This window comes from Vespa velutina, chromosome 7 (genome assembly GCF_912470025.1).
Source record: "Vespa velutina chromosome 7, iVesVel2.1, whole genome shotgun sequence".
In the NCBI taxonomy this organism is placed as follows: Eukaryota; Metazoa; Arthropoda; class Insecta; order Hymenoptera; family Vespidae; genus Vespa; species Vespa velutina.
Window position 1 is genome coordinate 8,751,662 of NC_062194.1, and position 17,500 is coordinate 8,769,161.

The 17,500-nt window shown below is 27.8% G+C and overlaps 1 protein-coding gene across 5 annotated transcripts in view; it reads left to right on the forward strand.

The window, feature by feature from the left end:
• Positions 1 to 17,500, forward strand: part of LOC124950570 (protein tincar) — a 227,336-nt gene that overhangs the window by 80,272 nt on the left and 129,564 nt on the right. For all 5 annotated transcript variants that reach the window (XM_047497455.1, XM_047497454.1, XM_047497457.1 and 2 more), the window contains one exon: positions 11,429 to 11,481. The gene's annotated coding sequence lies outside the window, so the exon portion shown is untranslated. The remainder of the gene's footprint in view (positions 1 to 11,428; positions 11,482 to 17,500) is intronic.

Consider the following 17,500-nt stretch of genomic DNA (forward strand, 5'->3'; position numbering starts at 1 on the left):
AAAACAGGCGGATATGTACGGAAGGGAAAGAAGAAACGTCGAAAGAATTTCATGAAACTGAATCACGATTTCTCGTCTAGCCAAAAACCATGATCCACATACTTTTATTCGTTAAACATTTATTCTTCTAAGGGTAGAAAATATTTACGATTACAATTTCAAAAATATTTTTGCCCTTTCTTTTCTCCTATTAGTTTATTTCTTTTTTTACCTTTTCTTCGTTTATTTTTTCTTATATTTTGTATGATAATTTCGATGAGTTTTATAACGGATGTAAGAAGAAAAATTAGGGAAAAAGGAAAAGAAAAATATCGCTAGGATATATATACGTATCTCTAATAGGTTGATAAAAAGAGTATATGTCAATCCGAATTGTTATTATTATTCGGAGTTTGATCAAAACATAATTTGATTGATGATTGAAAATTATGATTAATGTAAAATCAGTGTATTAATCATGATTACCGATTATTATTAAATAATCGGTATGTTATGATTAATTTAATAATCATTAATCGTGTGATGATTACTCTCTTTTTTATTACAATCGAATCTATCGATTTTATCAATCGAATTTATTTTTAATAACAATGATATGAATACCTTTTCTTTTCTTTTTTTTTGGAAAATATATATTTATTATTTACGTATTTATAGAAAGCTTCTTTTTATCAACGAGTATCTATAGAAAATATTTTAATTTCATTTTTGTTCAGATTTTAAATATAACATTTTCATATTACGTATATATCTTTATATCACGTATATTAGTAAATAATAAAATTAAGTTCTATTAAATAGTACAAATATTCGAAAATTAAGGCGATTTGATGAAATTTATAAATATAAGTATATTATACAATTCTCAGCGTACAAATAGATATTACTGATTCTAATAAAATATAGATTAAATAATTGAAAGATTTAGAAATTAGTAATTTGTGATAACTGATTTATTTTAATAATGATTAATTGATTAATTATTACAATTATTATGATTATATTCAATAATCAATTACAGAAATTATTAAAAAATAATCGATAACTAAATATACTCTTTGTTATAAGTTTGGAAGAGGAATATTTATGATATTTAAATTGCAATGTAACATCAGATGTTAGGTGTCAGCTTTCCTACGTGAAAGTTGATAACATATGTTTCGTCCCATTAGAGTTGCAAAATATACATACCATATGCATACCATAAGTGATGTTGAATATATTAGCATATTTGTCCTGTTTTGACGAAAATTTTTGACTTATACTATTTTGCTCGCCGACCATAGAGATATGTAAATGTTTTATAAATTTCTTTTAGTATTTGTTTTTATGTTTTTTATGTTTATACTTGATACAAACGAGTTTATTGCAGCCGTTTATAAGAAATAACAATTAATCGCGTGTAATATAATGAATATAATCGTACAGATTTTTTTTTTATTATATAAGAATATCGAAAGTATATGTCACATATGTCACGAAAATATAAATCTAGAATACCATCAAAAGCTGGTTTGACCTTGATATTATATAAGGTGGAAAAGGAAGAAAAGAAGAAAAGTGACGAAATTTTTATTTATTTTAATTTATTTTATTATAAATTTTAATAAATAGAAATAAATTGTATCTATATATTAAACATGTATTTTATATATATATATATTTTTTTTTTTTTATATAAATTATATAAAAAACAAAAAATAACTTTTGATGCATTAATAATATATAATAAATTGAAAGAATTAATGATAATAAATGATATAATATTATTGAAATCATAATAGTGAATAATTATTCATTATATTTATAATAATTTTATTGATGATATGGTTTAAACAATAACAATTAAAGTAATTTAAATAATAATAATTTTCGCAATGATCACAATGAGCGAATACTTTCTTTTTTATATTTTTGATTAGTGAAATAATCTAAACATTCATAACTGGACAACATCTTGAAACAAAACTGTCATTAGTATTATCATTTATTATCATTAATTTTTTCTAATTATTATCTATCAATAATGTACTATTATTGATTTATTAAAATTTATATTTTATATAAAAAAATATAATAAACTTACTTTGTTATACTTTTTTTCTCACATTTACTTCTTTATCTTAACCATATTTTGATAGAATATTTAATTTACGTTTGCGTGATCTTTGGAACATACTTTCGATCTATATAAAAAAATCTATGCGATTACATCATGAATTGAATGATGTTTTTTTTTAGTGAAACAATCAATTACTTCATATTTGACGATTATTTATTTTCTTTTTTTTTTTTTTTTATTTCTACTGATTGTCATAGATTTTTATTATAGCGTAGTAAATTTGATACAGTGATCTTCAATTATTATAAAGTGATTTCTAACAATTGTCAATCACTTTAATATTCTTTTTACAATTGAAATTTTCTCTTGTATGTGAGTTTATTTTCAATTTTCATTACTTCTCTTTATTACATTCAGATTTATATTTTTTTTGATTATTCTTTCTTTTTCTTTTTTTTTATTCGTATTTTACTATTTGATAACTCTTACTCTATCCACTTTATCATACACACTGATAGTTTAATCTCCAGTAATACCAAACAATTCATTCGAATGTTCGTTCGATCGTCTATCGTTTTATCTATCGACGTTTATTCTCTGTCTATTGATATTACATATACATATACATATATATATATATATACACATACATACACAGATTTGATACCGTACATCGTTATATGATAGTATTATGGATGGATGGGGGAGGATGTAGGATAACAGAAAAACTCATAACGAATCGACAATGTGAATCACAAATGGGTGTAATTCCAATGTGAATTTTCATCTCTTAGAAATGTATAAAATGGTAAAATATAAAAGAAGAGTTCAGTATTTTAATGATTTAATAAAAAAATTTCTAATTAACATGAATCATAAAATCAATCCTTTCGATGTAAATTAAATTTTATCATTTTTTAAGTGTTCGATATCGTAAGTGAGTTAATTGGAAATATTTTAAATGTATACAGAGGAAATTGCTTAGGTTCAATAAAAATATATTAGGTCAAGATTGTCAGAATAAGTTTATTATAAAAGTAAGTAAAAATGTTACTAATGGAATATGTGTAAATTCAATATGCGTTCGAGCGACTCATTTATGATAAATAATAAAAATTAATTTACATCGAAAGGCTTGATTTTAAGAAAGGATAATGGCTATATTAATTAGACATTTTTTAGTTATCTCGATGAATACTAAATGTCATTAAAATATTGAACTTATTTTTTTATCGTCTTGTATATCGTCGCATATTTTTTAGTATCGTATTTTTAACCATAACTTTTATTTGTCTATTTCAATTTGGTCTTTCTTTCTGATAAACAAAATATTGAAAAAGTGATAGAGAGAGAAGGAAAGAGAGAGAGTGAGAGAGAGAGAGAGAGAGGGAGAGAGAGAGAGAGAAAGGGAGAAAGAGAGAGAGAGAGAGAGAGAGAGAGAGAGAAAGTAGAGAGAGGAGGGCGAGAGGGAAAGAAGGGGAAAAAGAGAAAGAGATAAAGAGAGATAGATCCCCAGGATCATCTTGGTGAGTTATCGTTGAGATACTCACTTGACAGCGGCACTCGGCCAGTACACACACATACGTGCGTACGCATGCGCAAACACACACGAACACAGAAATACAGAAAAGAGATACGCAAAGTGCAAGTTCAAAAGATACAGGATGATTCAAGCAAAATATATAAACGAGTCGGAGAGGATAGGTGTGAACTGATAGAAGATTTTGTTCAACAAATTTTCCTAAATTAATATCAAAGGTAGATGTAACTGCTCAAGCACGACGACGACGACGACGACGACGACGATACTGCTGCTGGTGCGAGTGGTTGATGGAAGTAATTCGGTGAAACAAGAGAGAACAAGTTTCTCCTTGGGATATCTTTGATATTTCTAATTAGTTGTTGCAATGAGAGATAGTGTGTGTATGTATGTTTGTATATGTATATGTCAGAGAGGGAGAGAAACTGGTAGAAATATACTTGCCTACGATCGTTTAATCAAGGAATTTGAAGACAGATATTTTGTTAGATGGACGAGAAACGAAAGGATGAGGACTAGGAGGACCATCGTAACTAGTAAATAACTTTGCAGACTCAGCCTTCTACCAATTTCATAATTCGACGTAGATATAATTACCTGGAGAACTCGGAGATGAAAAGTGTATAGGTTGTCCTACGCAACTGAAACAGGCTGTATCTTCTAAACGGTTGAAAATAGATAAAAATATTATAGGTCAAAGTTAAATGATATCAAACAGTACATAATATGCAAATCATTTTATGCATTTTTGTGCATCGATGCATCTGCAAAATGCGAATGTACTTTTTTTTTTTTAACGAAAACCTATATCTTTGATTGCACCAGTTGATGCAGTTTTTTATGTTCGACATAAAAGTATTAATATACTTATGACTTAAATTTATATGTTAGGAAGTTATCGTAGTTAAAATTTTCTGAATTATTTATGTCTGTCGCCAAATGTTAATGAATGGATAATATCACGTGTAATGAATACTTACTAATGAAGATCTTAATTTTGCATAACATTGGTGATTAATATTAGTAGGTGGTTCATGATTACCGAAATAGTTCAGAAAACTTTTAAAAATAATGTAAAAAAAAGAAATTTAGAAAAAAAATAAAGGAAAAATATCGGTTTGATAGAAAAGACAAAACGTTTGTTTGAAGCAAATCATGATAAATTTAAGGGGTTACGTATGATTTGAGACAATCTAAAACAAGGGGGAAATTTTTATGATCTTTTTTTGCCAATAATTTACTCTGTTCATAAAAAATCATTAAATATATCTGAAAATACGTGTTATAATAAGTATTTTTCAATAGATAAATTAATACAATCCTTCTTGAAGTTATCGATGTCGATCCAAGCAGCAATCATTTTGTATAACGTTTACGGTACCAGTAATATCTTATTATGGTATTATCAAGAATTGAGAAAAAAGAATAAAAAACTCTTAAAGTACATTAAAAAAATAAAAATGGAGTCTTTCTTTTTTAAGTCGATTTTTTTAAGTCGAATTTTTGATAACAAATTTTAATAATTTTTTAATGATTAAAAAAGAAATTATAGCTCTTAAAAAACTGTTTCGCTTGACAAAGCTAGATACTATAAATAATAGTGCTAAAAATAATTATGCCAAATTTACATTCAGTAGTTTTCAAAGTATTATTTATATCGATTGAAAAACATGGTTTTGAGAAAACGGTATTTAAAATTTAAGATAAGTGCTTACACATAATATTGTATTCGACGAAGTTGAGTTAGATGAGTGTAACTTGGTCAATTTTTTAGGATTTTCTTATAAAAGATACGAAGGTTATTTTCGAAAAGATAATATCGAAATAAGAAAATATTTCTGTGAAATCGATTTTTCTCTTTTTTCTTTTTTCTTTTTTTTTTTTTTTTTTTTTTTTTTTTTTTTGAACTTTCTAAATACAGATATACAAATCCCATTTAAATACGATAAATGAGGATGTCGTTATCGTATATATGAGATCTAGCTATTTATTTATTTGATCTCTCGAAATCTACTTAAAAAAGTATCGTTACTCATGGGATGACTCCAATGTAAATATTTCGGAACATATACAAGATGGATTAATCGCGAATTACGTTTTATCTTATGTTTCGTCGATACTTTTTAAATCCTTGAAATATATTTATTTCTCTGTCTCTCTTTCTTTCGACGCATAAAACACCAAATAGGGGATGACGCGTCTCGACGGGAACAATACGTTTTTCCTCGTTTCACGTCCGTTTTACGCGCGTTTCTCTCATTTCCTCTACCCACTTTCCCCTTCCTCCTCCTCAACATTATCACCACTACCACCGAACACCACCACCGATTCATGTTATATTCTTTTCGTTGATGGTTTCATTGCGACCGAGCTTTAGCATCCCTTTATGAATATTTATAGTCGACAGAATGGGAAGAGTCAATTATACTGTTAAACCTACTACTTTATCCCTTGGCATAGACTTAGAGAGTGTAATATTCATGTAGTATATTTGTTAGGACTAAGATCGATAATCTACTTATTAAATCTAATTACACTTTTTGATAGTGTTTTATATCGAAGATGCGTTGAATAATTCAAAGAATGACGAACATTATTTTCTTTTTTTTTGAAGCTTCAGTACATCGTAAATTTAAAGAAAAGAATAACAAAAAAATAAAGAAAAGAAAAAAATATATATATATATAAATAATAAATAAATAAATAAAATATATATATAAATATATATATATATATATAAAGTTTATTATTTATTATTTATATTATATTTTTATTATATTTATTATTTATTATTTATATTATATTTTTATTATATTTATTATTTATGATTTATATTATATTTTTAGCATATATATTCTTTATACATTTTATTATATATATATAATAAAAATTCAACGTTTTCTAATTCATTGAATTATACGTAAGGACCTGCTGCGAATTGTATTAATTTTATTTAATATTGCGTATGATGTATCTGTCACTAGGAATCTTTATTAATAGCTTGCGAATAAACAGGTGAGACAGGTTCTGATTCTTTATTTTTCTTTATATCCTCTTCAGTCGAATGAGGCACACGTTGTTTTGGTCGTTATTCTTGATTTAAAAAAACTGATAATTGACCAGTGTCATTAAAAATGATTATCATAAAGAATAAAAAAAGTAAGTAGCCGTTTACATCGTAAAAAAGTAATAATGGATAATTTTATGATGTATCAAAACTAGCCTCGAAAAAATCAAACCATCTATTCCGAAAATCCGGGAGTGATGATTCACTTGTTTTTTTCAATAATATTACAACAATATCTCGTTGCATGATTATGAACATAACCTTTGAATACTATATTAATGCATTGTATTCAGAAAAGTTCATTATTATTTCGTAAATTGTTAATGAATTATGATTTAAAGAAAAAGCAGAAAATTTTTGAGAGTATTTATATAATTTCTATATTACGAATAACTTACTTAATTTCTTAATTGAAAGCAAACAAATAGTATTGCTTATGAATTTCATTAATAATTGTCAGTCCTATCATTAAAATTATCTGAAAATTGGATCATATCTATGGACATGTATATCGAATTATAAAATATGACAGCAAGTGATCTATCTCGTCTTCTGCAGAGTACATCCGTAATTATCCTAATTATTAATAATTATCCTAATTATCATGATAATCATTATCTTAATTATCATAAAATTAAATATAACGATTTTACGTTAATACGTTCCGTTCGTTTAAAACAAGCTTTTTATTTATTACATATATATATTATAATAATAGTTAAGAGTGAAAAGTTTTATCAGTTAAATGAAAAAGTTAACACCGAGGGATATCAGAGAGAAAATTAGAATATTAAATTTCCATTTTCTTTAAAAGTTCTTTTCACCTTTGATCTTTTTACTGTTCGTTTATTTTCTTCATTTATCTGGAAAACATTCTCGTAATAACAAAAAAGAAATCTTTCCCTTTTGTCGTATTACTCCCCCCCACTCTATCTCTCTCTCTCTTTCACAGAGTAAAGAAAAAAAGAAAAAAGAAAAAGAAATAGCGTTCGAACGTGCGAGTGTGCGTTGCTTTGAAATAAACATACGCTCGAACGCCGACGAAACGTAACGTTAGCCGCGATATTACCGCGATGGAAAACGCTTGGGTGCTTGCCAGAACACCGCAGAAGTTCCTCCGTACGATTACTATATATGCATATATATACACATGTATGCATGTACGCTTCAACGTGGGTTATATGTATGTGTATATATATATATATATGTATATATATATGTATATACACACATATATATATATGCATGTATGTATATTTGTATTTATGTATGTATTTATATGTGTGTATGCATGCATGCATGCATGTAAATATGTATGTATGTGTGTATATATTTAAATATACGAATCTTTATATGTTTGGGTGGATGGATTGTGTAGTACACGAATACTCGACCACGATAATGCGCTTTAATTTTGTAAAATACAATCATTACTTTGTACACTGCACTCGAGCACGTGCTCTATCTACGATTCTACACGTGACTTCACTATACGACGAATAAACATAATGGGTGTGCGATTATTTTCTATCGATTTTTTTTTCTTTTTTCTTTTTCTAATACATTGAATGTCCCCGAAATCACAATACTGAATTTTATGAACTTTATTGAAAACAATTATTATTTGAAAATTTCTTTTATAATAACTTTTTTTATAAATAAAACTTTGTAAATATAATTAAACGTATACATTTTAATAGGAGTATAGTTCAATAATAATAATAATAATAAAAACAGATTGTAGAGATAAAAATGTTTGAAGAAAATTAATGATATATTTGACACTGATAGGTCGATATGCAGATAAGAAGAAAAAAAAATATACCTAATAATTTCAAACAAATGTTTATTAATCCAATAAAGAAAATAATTCAAATTTATGTTAGCTCAATCATTACGACACGATACAATACATATCTGCTCGTAAAAGAAACTCTTGTCACTGATCTGATTATCGATAAGCGACATATTTGTTTTTCTTTTTCTTTACTTGTCGTCTCGCTCTGACAGCTTACAAAAGTATGATAATAAATTTTCTTATATCTTCTTTTTTATCTACCAAAATTTACGAATGGGAGATAAATAGTCGAAATTTCGGCAAAGTGATCACCCTAAGCTTTGATGTTCGTTCTGAGACAGAGTATTAAAGATAAATTGTTGAACGCTCAGTAAGATGTAATAAATTTATTGCGGAATAGATACAACATGTGATTTTATAATTATCTTGGTATGTTCTTTTTATTTTTTATATTTTATCGAATCCAATTAATCACTTTACTCGATTACATAGAGGAAAGTGACCATCAAGGAGCTTTTTTGTCAGGAGTAAATTAATAACATGAAATCACGAATTGACAAGAAAGTATAATTTCTTTTTGAAGTATTAATAGAATAAATTATTATATACAGGAAAAAACTCATGAATCACTTAAAAAAATCTTGATTAATGTAATTAAAATAGTATAATTGAAATAAAATTATGATTATATAAACAGGATAGTTGATACAGAATCATAATAACAAATTACGATGTCATTAATAAAAAGGAATAAAAATTCACCATTTGTGTAAGCAGTTAGGCTTTTACGTCATAATGACGTAACAAATTTGATTCTGCCGACTCGCCATTTAGTCCTTCAGTATGTCATTAAATTCGATGTGCTTTTATTTGATAATATAAACTAATCTTAAACGTTCTACAGTACTAAACCATTTGAGGTTTAAAATGTACCTTTTGAGGAAGTTATTAATTAAAAAAAAAAAATATATATTTTTATATCGTTACTTATATTTAACGATTTTGAATATTTATCTTAGATTAACTGTTATGAAAATCACGATCATCTCCTACATCGATACGATAAAAAAAAAAAAAAAAAATAAAAAAAAACAAATAAATAAGTATTGAACTCGATTTGCTTGACAAAAAGAAAATTATTATATAACCAGAAAGATTGAAGAAAACTTTTAATAAACCGTTTTGTACATTTTGATCGCATCTTTTAGTTGTGAAAATTATTCGATACAATTTGTACAACTGTAATGAACTGATCCTTTTTTATTACATTTTCTTTTATTCTGTAAAAAAAAATAAAAAAAATAAAAAATAAAAAATGAAGTAAAAAAATTGTGGTAGAGAAGAAAGGGCAGAGGCGGTTGATTGGGGAATTGTGTCGCAGCACATGGTCTCTACCCGATATAGAAGGGTTAATTCGTCGGCCGATAGCTCAGCTCGGTCTACACGCGCTGCAAGAGAAGAAAAAAAAGAATCTAGGGCCGTTTCATATTCAAATATGCGAAAGCCCCGATCGTGGGGCTCGAAAAGGTGAATGACGGGGAAGAGTGAATAGAGAGAGAAAGAAAAACGAAGGAGAGGGTTGGTGATATGCCGATAGTGATGGTGGTTGTGGATGCAATGGTTCCGGCTGGAAACAAAAAGTTTTTTCACTTTCATGCAAATCTTGTCCCTATAATTGCCACCATCGTGGTAAAAGCACAGGTTTTTTATTTCTTTTCTTCTTTGTTATCTTCGTAATTCTTTGGTGCTTGCATGGTCTGCTCGGGTATATGGCGTTTGGCTTGATTCTCGTAGCTTAACGTAGAACGGACGAACTAGACTGGAGGAAAAGGACCAACCAACGATGAAGGATCTTCCGGTCGTGTTTGCCTCGTTTGTCTTCCGGCCCAAGGCAGCTGCGTCTGCAATGAGACGGGGTGGACGATCGATCGAGTTCTCTCTCTCTCTCTCTCTCTCTCTCTCTCTCTCTCTCTCTCTCTCTCTCTCTCTTTCTCTCTCTCTCTCTCTCTTTCTCTGTCTTTTTCTCTAACTTGTGTATCCCATTACGGAAATACGTGCGGTAAATCTCTCTCTTTCTCTTTCTTTTTTCTTCTTTATTTTCCTTTTTCTTTTTTTTTTTATTCTTTTTCTTTTATTTATTTTTTTCACTCCCTTTCCGTTCCCTTTCGACGGTGTTTTCAGGATAAGGAAATAAAAGAAAAAAAGAAGAGAAAGGTTCGACATCTCTTTGATCAATTAAATAGCCGAATTAATTTTCTCGCCCGTTACTATCTATTCGTTTTTACGTTAATTAACGAATAATAATTATGTATAAATCGTCATCTTTGTATGTTTTATAAAATTAGAGAGAAGAAAAGAATGGTATTTGTACTTATGAAAAAAAAAAAAAGAAAATAAAATATAAAAAAATAAGAAATTGCTTTAATAATGTTTATTTATATTCGATAATTATTTTTATTTAAATTCCATAATTTATATTATGTATTAGCTATATGTACTTGTGGAAAAATTATGGGAGGGGTGGAAAAATAAATGTAATTATAGTTAGACGTTATTGGAATTGCGTTATGAAATGAAATAAAGGAATCTTTGAATTCGTATCTTTCGTACTTTTTTTTATGAAAGAAAAAACTCTCTCTCTCTCTCTCTCTCTCTCTCTCTTTCTTTCTCATGCTTTGTATGTATTCCCACATAAAGAAGGAAAGAGAAAGAAAGAGACTGGTGCTTGGACTTATGAGGGGTGGTTTCAAGTTTCGAAGTACCGTCAGTCGGTACGAATGTTTCCTTCATGGAAGATTAACGATTCGTAAGGGTCCCTAAGCTACCGCTAGCCGTTCCTTTCCTTTCTCTTCCCTTCCTCTTCTTTTTCTTTCTATTCCTTTCTTTACTTTACTTTCCTTCTTGCACTTTCTCTGTTTCTGTCCCTCATATCTGAAAAATCTCTTTCGATTTTTGTTTCAGAAGTCCGCTAACGACTCGAACGACTTGAACGACTTAAGCAACGTATCGGTGGGGTGAGTTTTAACGAGATATAAAAAAAAGAACAAAACAAAAAATCAAATAGAGAAAAAGAAAAAGAAAGATCTTTTAATAATAGCATCGATGGCTCGTGTAACATTCGAACTTTTATCAGATAGAAACAAGACCTGACTCACGTATAACGCGTAGGCGCGTTGAAACGTTATAATCTATGTTGGTATTTAAAATTATCACGAGCTCGCTCGCTCGCTCGTTCGCTATGTACGTGCACTAGGAAAACCGGAAACGATGTATCTAACGTTTTACTGTCGCTCGAGTGAAGCGAGAGTGATAGATAAATAGACAGCGATTACCGCTTTGGATACGTCGAATATGTAAGTGTATTTTCTTTCGCGTCACGTTTTTTTATTTCTATTTCATATTGAAATTGAAATCGTCGGTGAAATGTTCTTAATTTTTTTCTTTTTTTTTTTTTCTCTTTTTCTTTTTGAAAATTAAAGATCAAATACTATATAATATTTCTATTTCTATTTTTTTTTCTTTTTTTTTAATAGTGTTTTTTGTAATTTTATAATTTAAAAAAAGATTTTATTATTATTTAAGAAGATCAACTTTTTATTAGTAATTTTTTTTATCTTCTTTTTTCTTATTTTGTTTTTATATATCGATATGCATATAAAAAAATTGTATATCTCTTGAAGTAGATACATATTTTTAAAATATTAAAAAAAAAAATGAAAAGGGAAAAAAGTATCGTGATGAAATATTGTTTCTGTGAGCTCCAGTGCACTACACTGTCAACCTATGCTCATAAAACATTACCGCTCCAGGGCAACCAATTTCCGCTTGCACGGGATACCTTAAATCAAAAATCCCTATGTTATCTTAAACCATATGAGTGTAGTTTCAGTTGCACGAAAGGAGTAGTTCGAAAAATTAAGGTATTGAAATATGGCACAAATTTTGAAGAAAAATTTCTTTAATGTTTCAAATTTTTATGAAATAATTCGGAAATATATATATATATATTTTTTTTTATTTATTTTAGATATTTAGGTATTTAGAACATTGAGAAAGTGATATAAAACAAAAAAGAAAAAGAAAGAAAATATTTGGCTCTTAAAACGTTACTAATGAATAATATAATGGTCAATAAAAAAGTCGGAAGAATCGAGATTCTTGAAATATGAATAAATCTTGAAATAGAAACGTTTCGAGAAGCTACAATGTCGAGAATGAGAACATAAATTTCACGGGTGTCTCTCCGTTCTCGCTTCGATGATTCGCATATTAATCACACGAGAACTCGATGGATCGATTATCGGCTTATCAATGCCCACGGAAACCAGCTTTCGAACGTGCAAAATTCCATATTTTACATTTTATGACGCGTATCGATAATCGTTTAGCGAGCTGAGATAAAACGATCGACGCGTGAAAATTCCGTATTTCGTTGGGTTTCAATGGAAACGAGAAAAAGTATTAAGTCGGTGGTTGATGGCCGATCGAAAGTTTTCTTCGGGAATCGATTTCGCGTCGGTTAAGAGTGACGAGAGAGACTAGTCGGGAAATTCGATTCGTTAGAATGGTTATAGATATGCTATGACGGTTAGATAGACAGATTAGGTGTATATATATATATATCTAACGTTATCGTACGTGGCAACTAGTAACGCGCGTATTTCTCTACGTGACGTGCGGATGTCCGGATGTCCACTGAGGATATGTAACGCCAAGAATGGTGACTCGAGCAAAACCACGATATTATTATTGCAGACGTTACCCTGTCAGCAGTAACGTACGTAACTACGTTTCACACGTGCGAAGATCTTTTATTAGTATTAATCTCTTAGTTCTACATTTTACAAGATGGTTACTCGGAACGATTTAAATATTTCTATTATTTTATGCTAAATTGAACAATTATTACTAATCGTTTTGAGAAAGAGATTTATCGATTATTTCTTGAAAATATTCTTAATTAATAATAATTATGGAAATATTACTCTAAATTTAGATTAAAATATTTATAGAAATGTTAGTCAAAACTTAATATAAATATATTTGCTACAAAATATTAGGATAATTAATTGTTAATATAAATTATTCTTTTAAAAAATATAATCAATTATTTTTTGAAAGTATTGTTAATTAAGACTAAAGGGTTATGTAACAACAACAATTATCTTATTATTTAGTCTACAACAATTATGTTATTTAACTTAGACTAATATTCTTTCTCTAGAAAATATTAAAATAATTAATTGAAAATATCAATTATTTTTGAAATATTATCGATAATTTATTGAGCATGTCGTTAAATAACAATAAATGGGAGAGGGCAAAAAATAAAGGATGAGAGGGCAACAATTATCCTTCGTTGAATGGCTTACATTGAAAATATTTAGAAGAATATTCGCTAAAAAATATTGGAATAATTAGTTGAAAATATAAATTATCTGTTAAAAAATATTATCGATTATTTATTGAAAATATTGTGAAATAATAATAAATAATGAAGGACAAGGAAATAAAGGGTATATGGACAATAATAATTATCCGGCTAGTATTGAAAATTACTTAGATTAATATTTTCTACAAAATATTAATATAATTAGTTGAAAATATAGAATTATTCTTCAAAAAATATTATCGATTATTTTTTTGAAAATATTATAAAATAAGAAAGAAGAGTAAAGTGACAATAATCATTATTTTATTATTTAGACTAAAACAAAATATAATATTTAATTTAGACTAATATTCTCTATGTACAAAATATTAGAAAAATTAATAGAAAATATCAATTACATTTTTAAAAATATTATTTATTATTTTTTGAAAATATTGTTATATAACAATGAAGGATGGAAACAAAAAATTATATGCATAACAACAATTATTCTTTTTAGTATGATTAATATTACAAACATTTAAACTAATCTGTAAACTAATATCGAAACTAATCTATTCTACAAAATATTAATATAATTGATTGAAAATATATAATTATTCTTTTAAAAATCTTTTATCTCTTGAAAATATTGTCAAACGTAATTCACTGAAAGAAAATAAAATGTTGAGGGACAACAAAGGATTATCGTTTGGTAGTGTTGTATCGTAAAAATATTTTCCGAATTCGAGCTGACGAATAAGTATGGTGTAGTCGACACACCGAACGTATGTGTAACCGAATATAAGGCCGTCGGTGTTGCAAAGCGGGAGTGCAACGTGTCGAGTTTCCTAGCGACTCTCCTAATCGTATTTGAGCCTGGTTCGACGTGGCGCGAGAAACTAACACGAGTTAAGCGAGAACAACGTAGTTGTGTCGTCAGGGCTTATTAAAGCTGCAACAGCAGTTGCGATTATTCGATGAGGAAAAAGTTATATCATTTTTAAAAAAATTAACTTTGATATTTTCCATTTTCTTTTATTTATTTATTTTTTATTCTTTTATTCTTTCGAACAAAAATTTTTATTATCAAATAAATTCGAATGTTTTCAAACGTCCCAGTCGTTCGGGTTGCGTTGTTATTTTCAAAAACGTACGTACGAATAATAATTAATCGATAATGCGTTTCGGTTTTACTCAACATGTATGCATTATACATATATGCATGTACGTATATCATCATCTATGTACACGTTTGCGTTAAGTTAAATGCGGATAAGCGGTTTCCAAGCGATGGCTCGGGATAATTCCGCTATAATGCGATCATTTCTCTGTTAACGTTTTGTTTATTTAACGCATTGAAATTCTATGATGCGACTGACGTCATCTATTTCAACCAGATATAAAGCAATTATATATTGAATGGACCATGCCATGCGTGTATGGTATATGGGTATGTACGAGTATTGTTATATAAAAGATGGACAATTTTATTACGTACATACATGCGTATATTCCCTCTTTTTTTTAAATTTTATACATAAATTTATGGTTTTAAATATGATCTTCGAACAACGTACTTACGTGTATAGAACTTTTCAAAAGATATTTTTTACATCCATCTTCTATTATTTATTTAATTACAATATTAAAATTGAAAGAATAGATTTTCTGGAGATTAACTATTATCTAATAATATTTATAACATATATAATTTTTATAAAATGATTATAACAAATTTTTAATAATTCATGATATTTATGAAATCTTGATTTATTTCTACAAAGAAAAAGAAAAAATTAGATAAGCTATTAATTTGAATTTGAACTTAATATTCGAACTCGATTAATACTTCGATTACAATAATTAATTAATTAATTTTTGAGAACAAATAGTATGATTAACAAGCCGTTTCTTTTTTTTTTTTTTTGGATCAGACGAATACAGAAGTTAGTCGTTTCTAAATTAAACGAACGATGGAGGTATTTACATGATCTCATTACGTTGGTTCATTTTGTGTACTTAAACGTTAGAGCCTCGTTACGTCGATCAGCAAATACTGCTGTGTATATAAAAAATCAATATTTTCTAAACAGTCACAAAGTTCATCGTTGACGCGCGCGCGCACACACACTCACACATGCACGCTCACGCGTTGAAAGAACGTATGTTATGTACATGTAACAAGACAAAAAAGAAAACTTTTTCTCGTTCGATATCGAACTGAAAATAGGAAGTTTCTTGCGCCTGTCATTCGTTTGATCCTCATGATAAAACTTTTCCTACGTCTGATAATGTACTCTAATAAAAAAGAAAAAGCGATATACATTCAAGGTTAAGTTTATTCTACGAAAGAAAGGTGTAATCAAATTTACATCAAAATTGTTTCTCTTTCAATTTGCGAACAAAAAAAATATTTAATCGATTGATACGTTGATAACGTACAGTTGAATATATTTGAACGAGACATTCTTTTTTCTACTTAAAGATATAGGTCAAATTATTAAGATTAACGATTAGGCGAGTTCCACAATATATGTATATATTGTATACGCTTTGTATACGCGATCTGATTTAATTTTTTTCATATAATGATGTAAATATTTTCTAAGAGTAAAAATAAGAAGAAAAGAAAATAAAGATAGATTAAAAATAAGAAAAAAAGAATGTTATATAAAGATAGGTTTAAAAAATGATTCGTTAAAAAGTTTATAAAAATAAATACGAGATACGAGATAAAAACGAATTGTGGTTTTAATTCGATATTATAGTATGTATTATAATAACAGATTTATGATATTTATCTAATCTGTTTACACTACTCTGTTTGAAATAGTAATGTGGATCATATTAATATCAGTAATCATTGGTAAGTTGGTTTCGATTTCATATCAACATGCCGCGAGTGATTCTCAGATTGTGAATACGCCAACATGCATTTCATTTACGGTTTTACTCTAACGGGAATGAACCTAGCTGCTCTATTGGAATATCGACGAAGATTCCATCGCAGAAGAGTTTCGGTTGGGTAAATATCAACAATCTGTTCTTGCACTATCTATCTACATGTATCGAATGTAAATCAGTCCGTAATTTTTTTTTTTTTTCTTATAACCTTTTAACAAAACATTTTCGAGTCTACGTTTATATGAATTCTTTTTCTTTTTATTTTATATCGTAAAATGTATCGTTATGCTTGTATCGTTATGCGGAAGAAAACCTTGAAGACATCACGTATATACTTTTTACGATATATTTTTAATATCTATGACGAATTTTTATTATCGCAATTCAGTATTAAATACGATAATTTATTGCAAATATAAAAATAATTTATTTAGTTTAGTTCATTTGTTATAATTTATTTGGAAGTAAAAATGTTCCAAATTATTACTGATGGAAAAAGAATAATATTTTAGACTCGACCGTAATTCATATTATTTTTGAGTTTACGTTTATATTTTTCTTTCATTTTTACGTCGGAAGGAGTGCTTTCCTGAATCGTTGTACAGGAAAAAAATGGAGGATATATATATATATATATATATATATATATATATACGCATAAATGATACAGTTGTAAATGCGATTTGATGAGTCGTAATTAATGCAGTACGTTAGTTGTTGATTGCTTGACAATTCATTTAATAACTGGACTAATT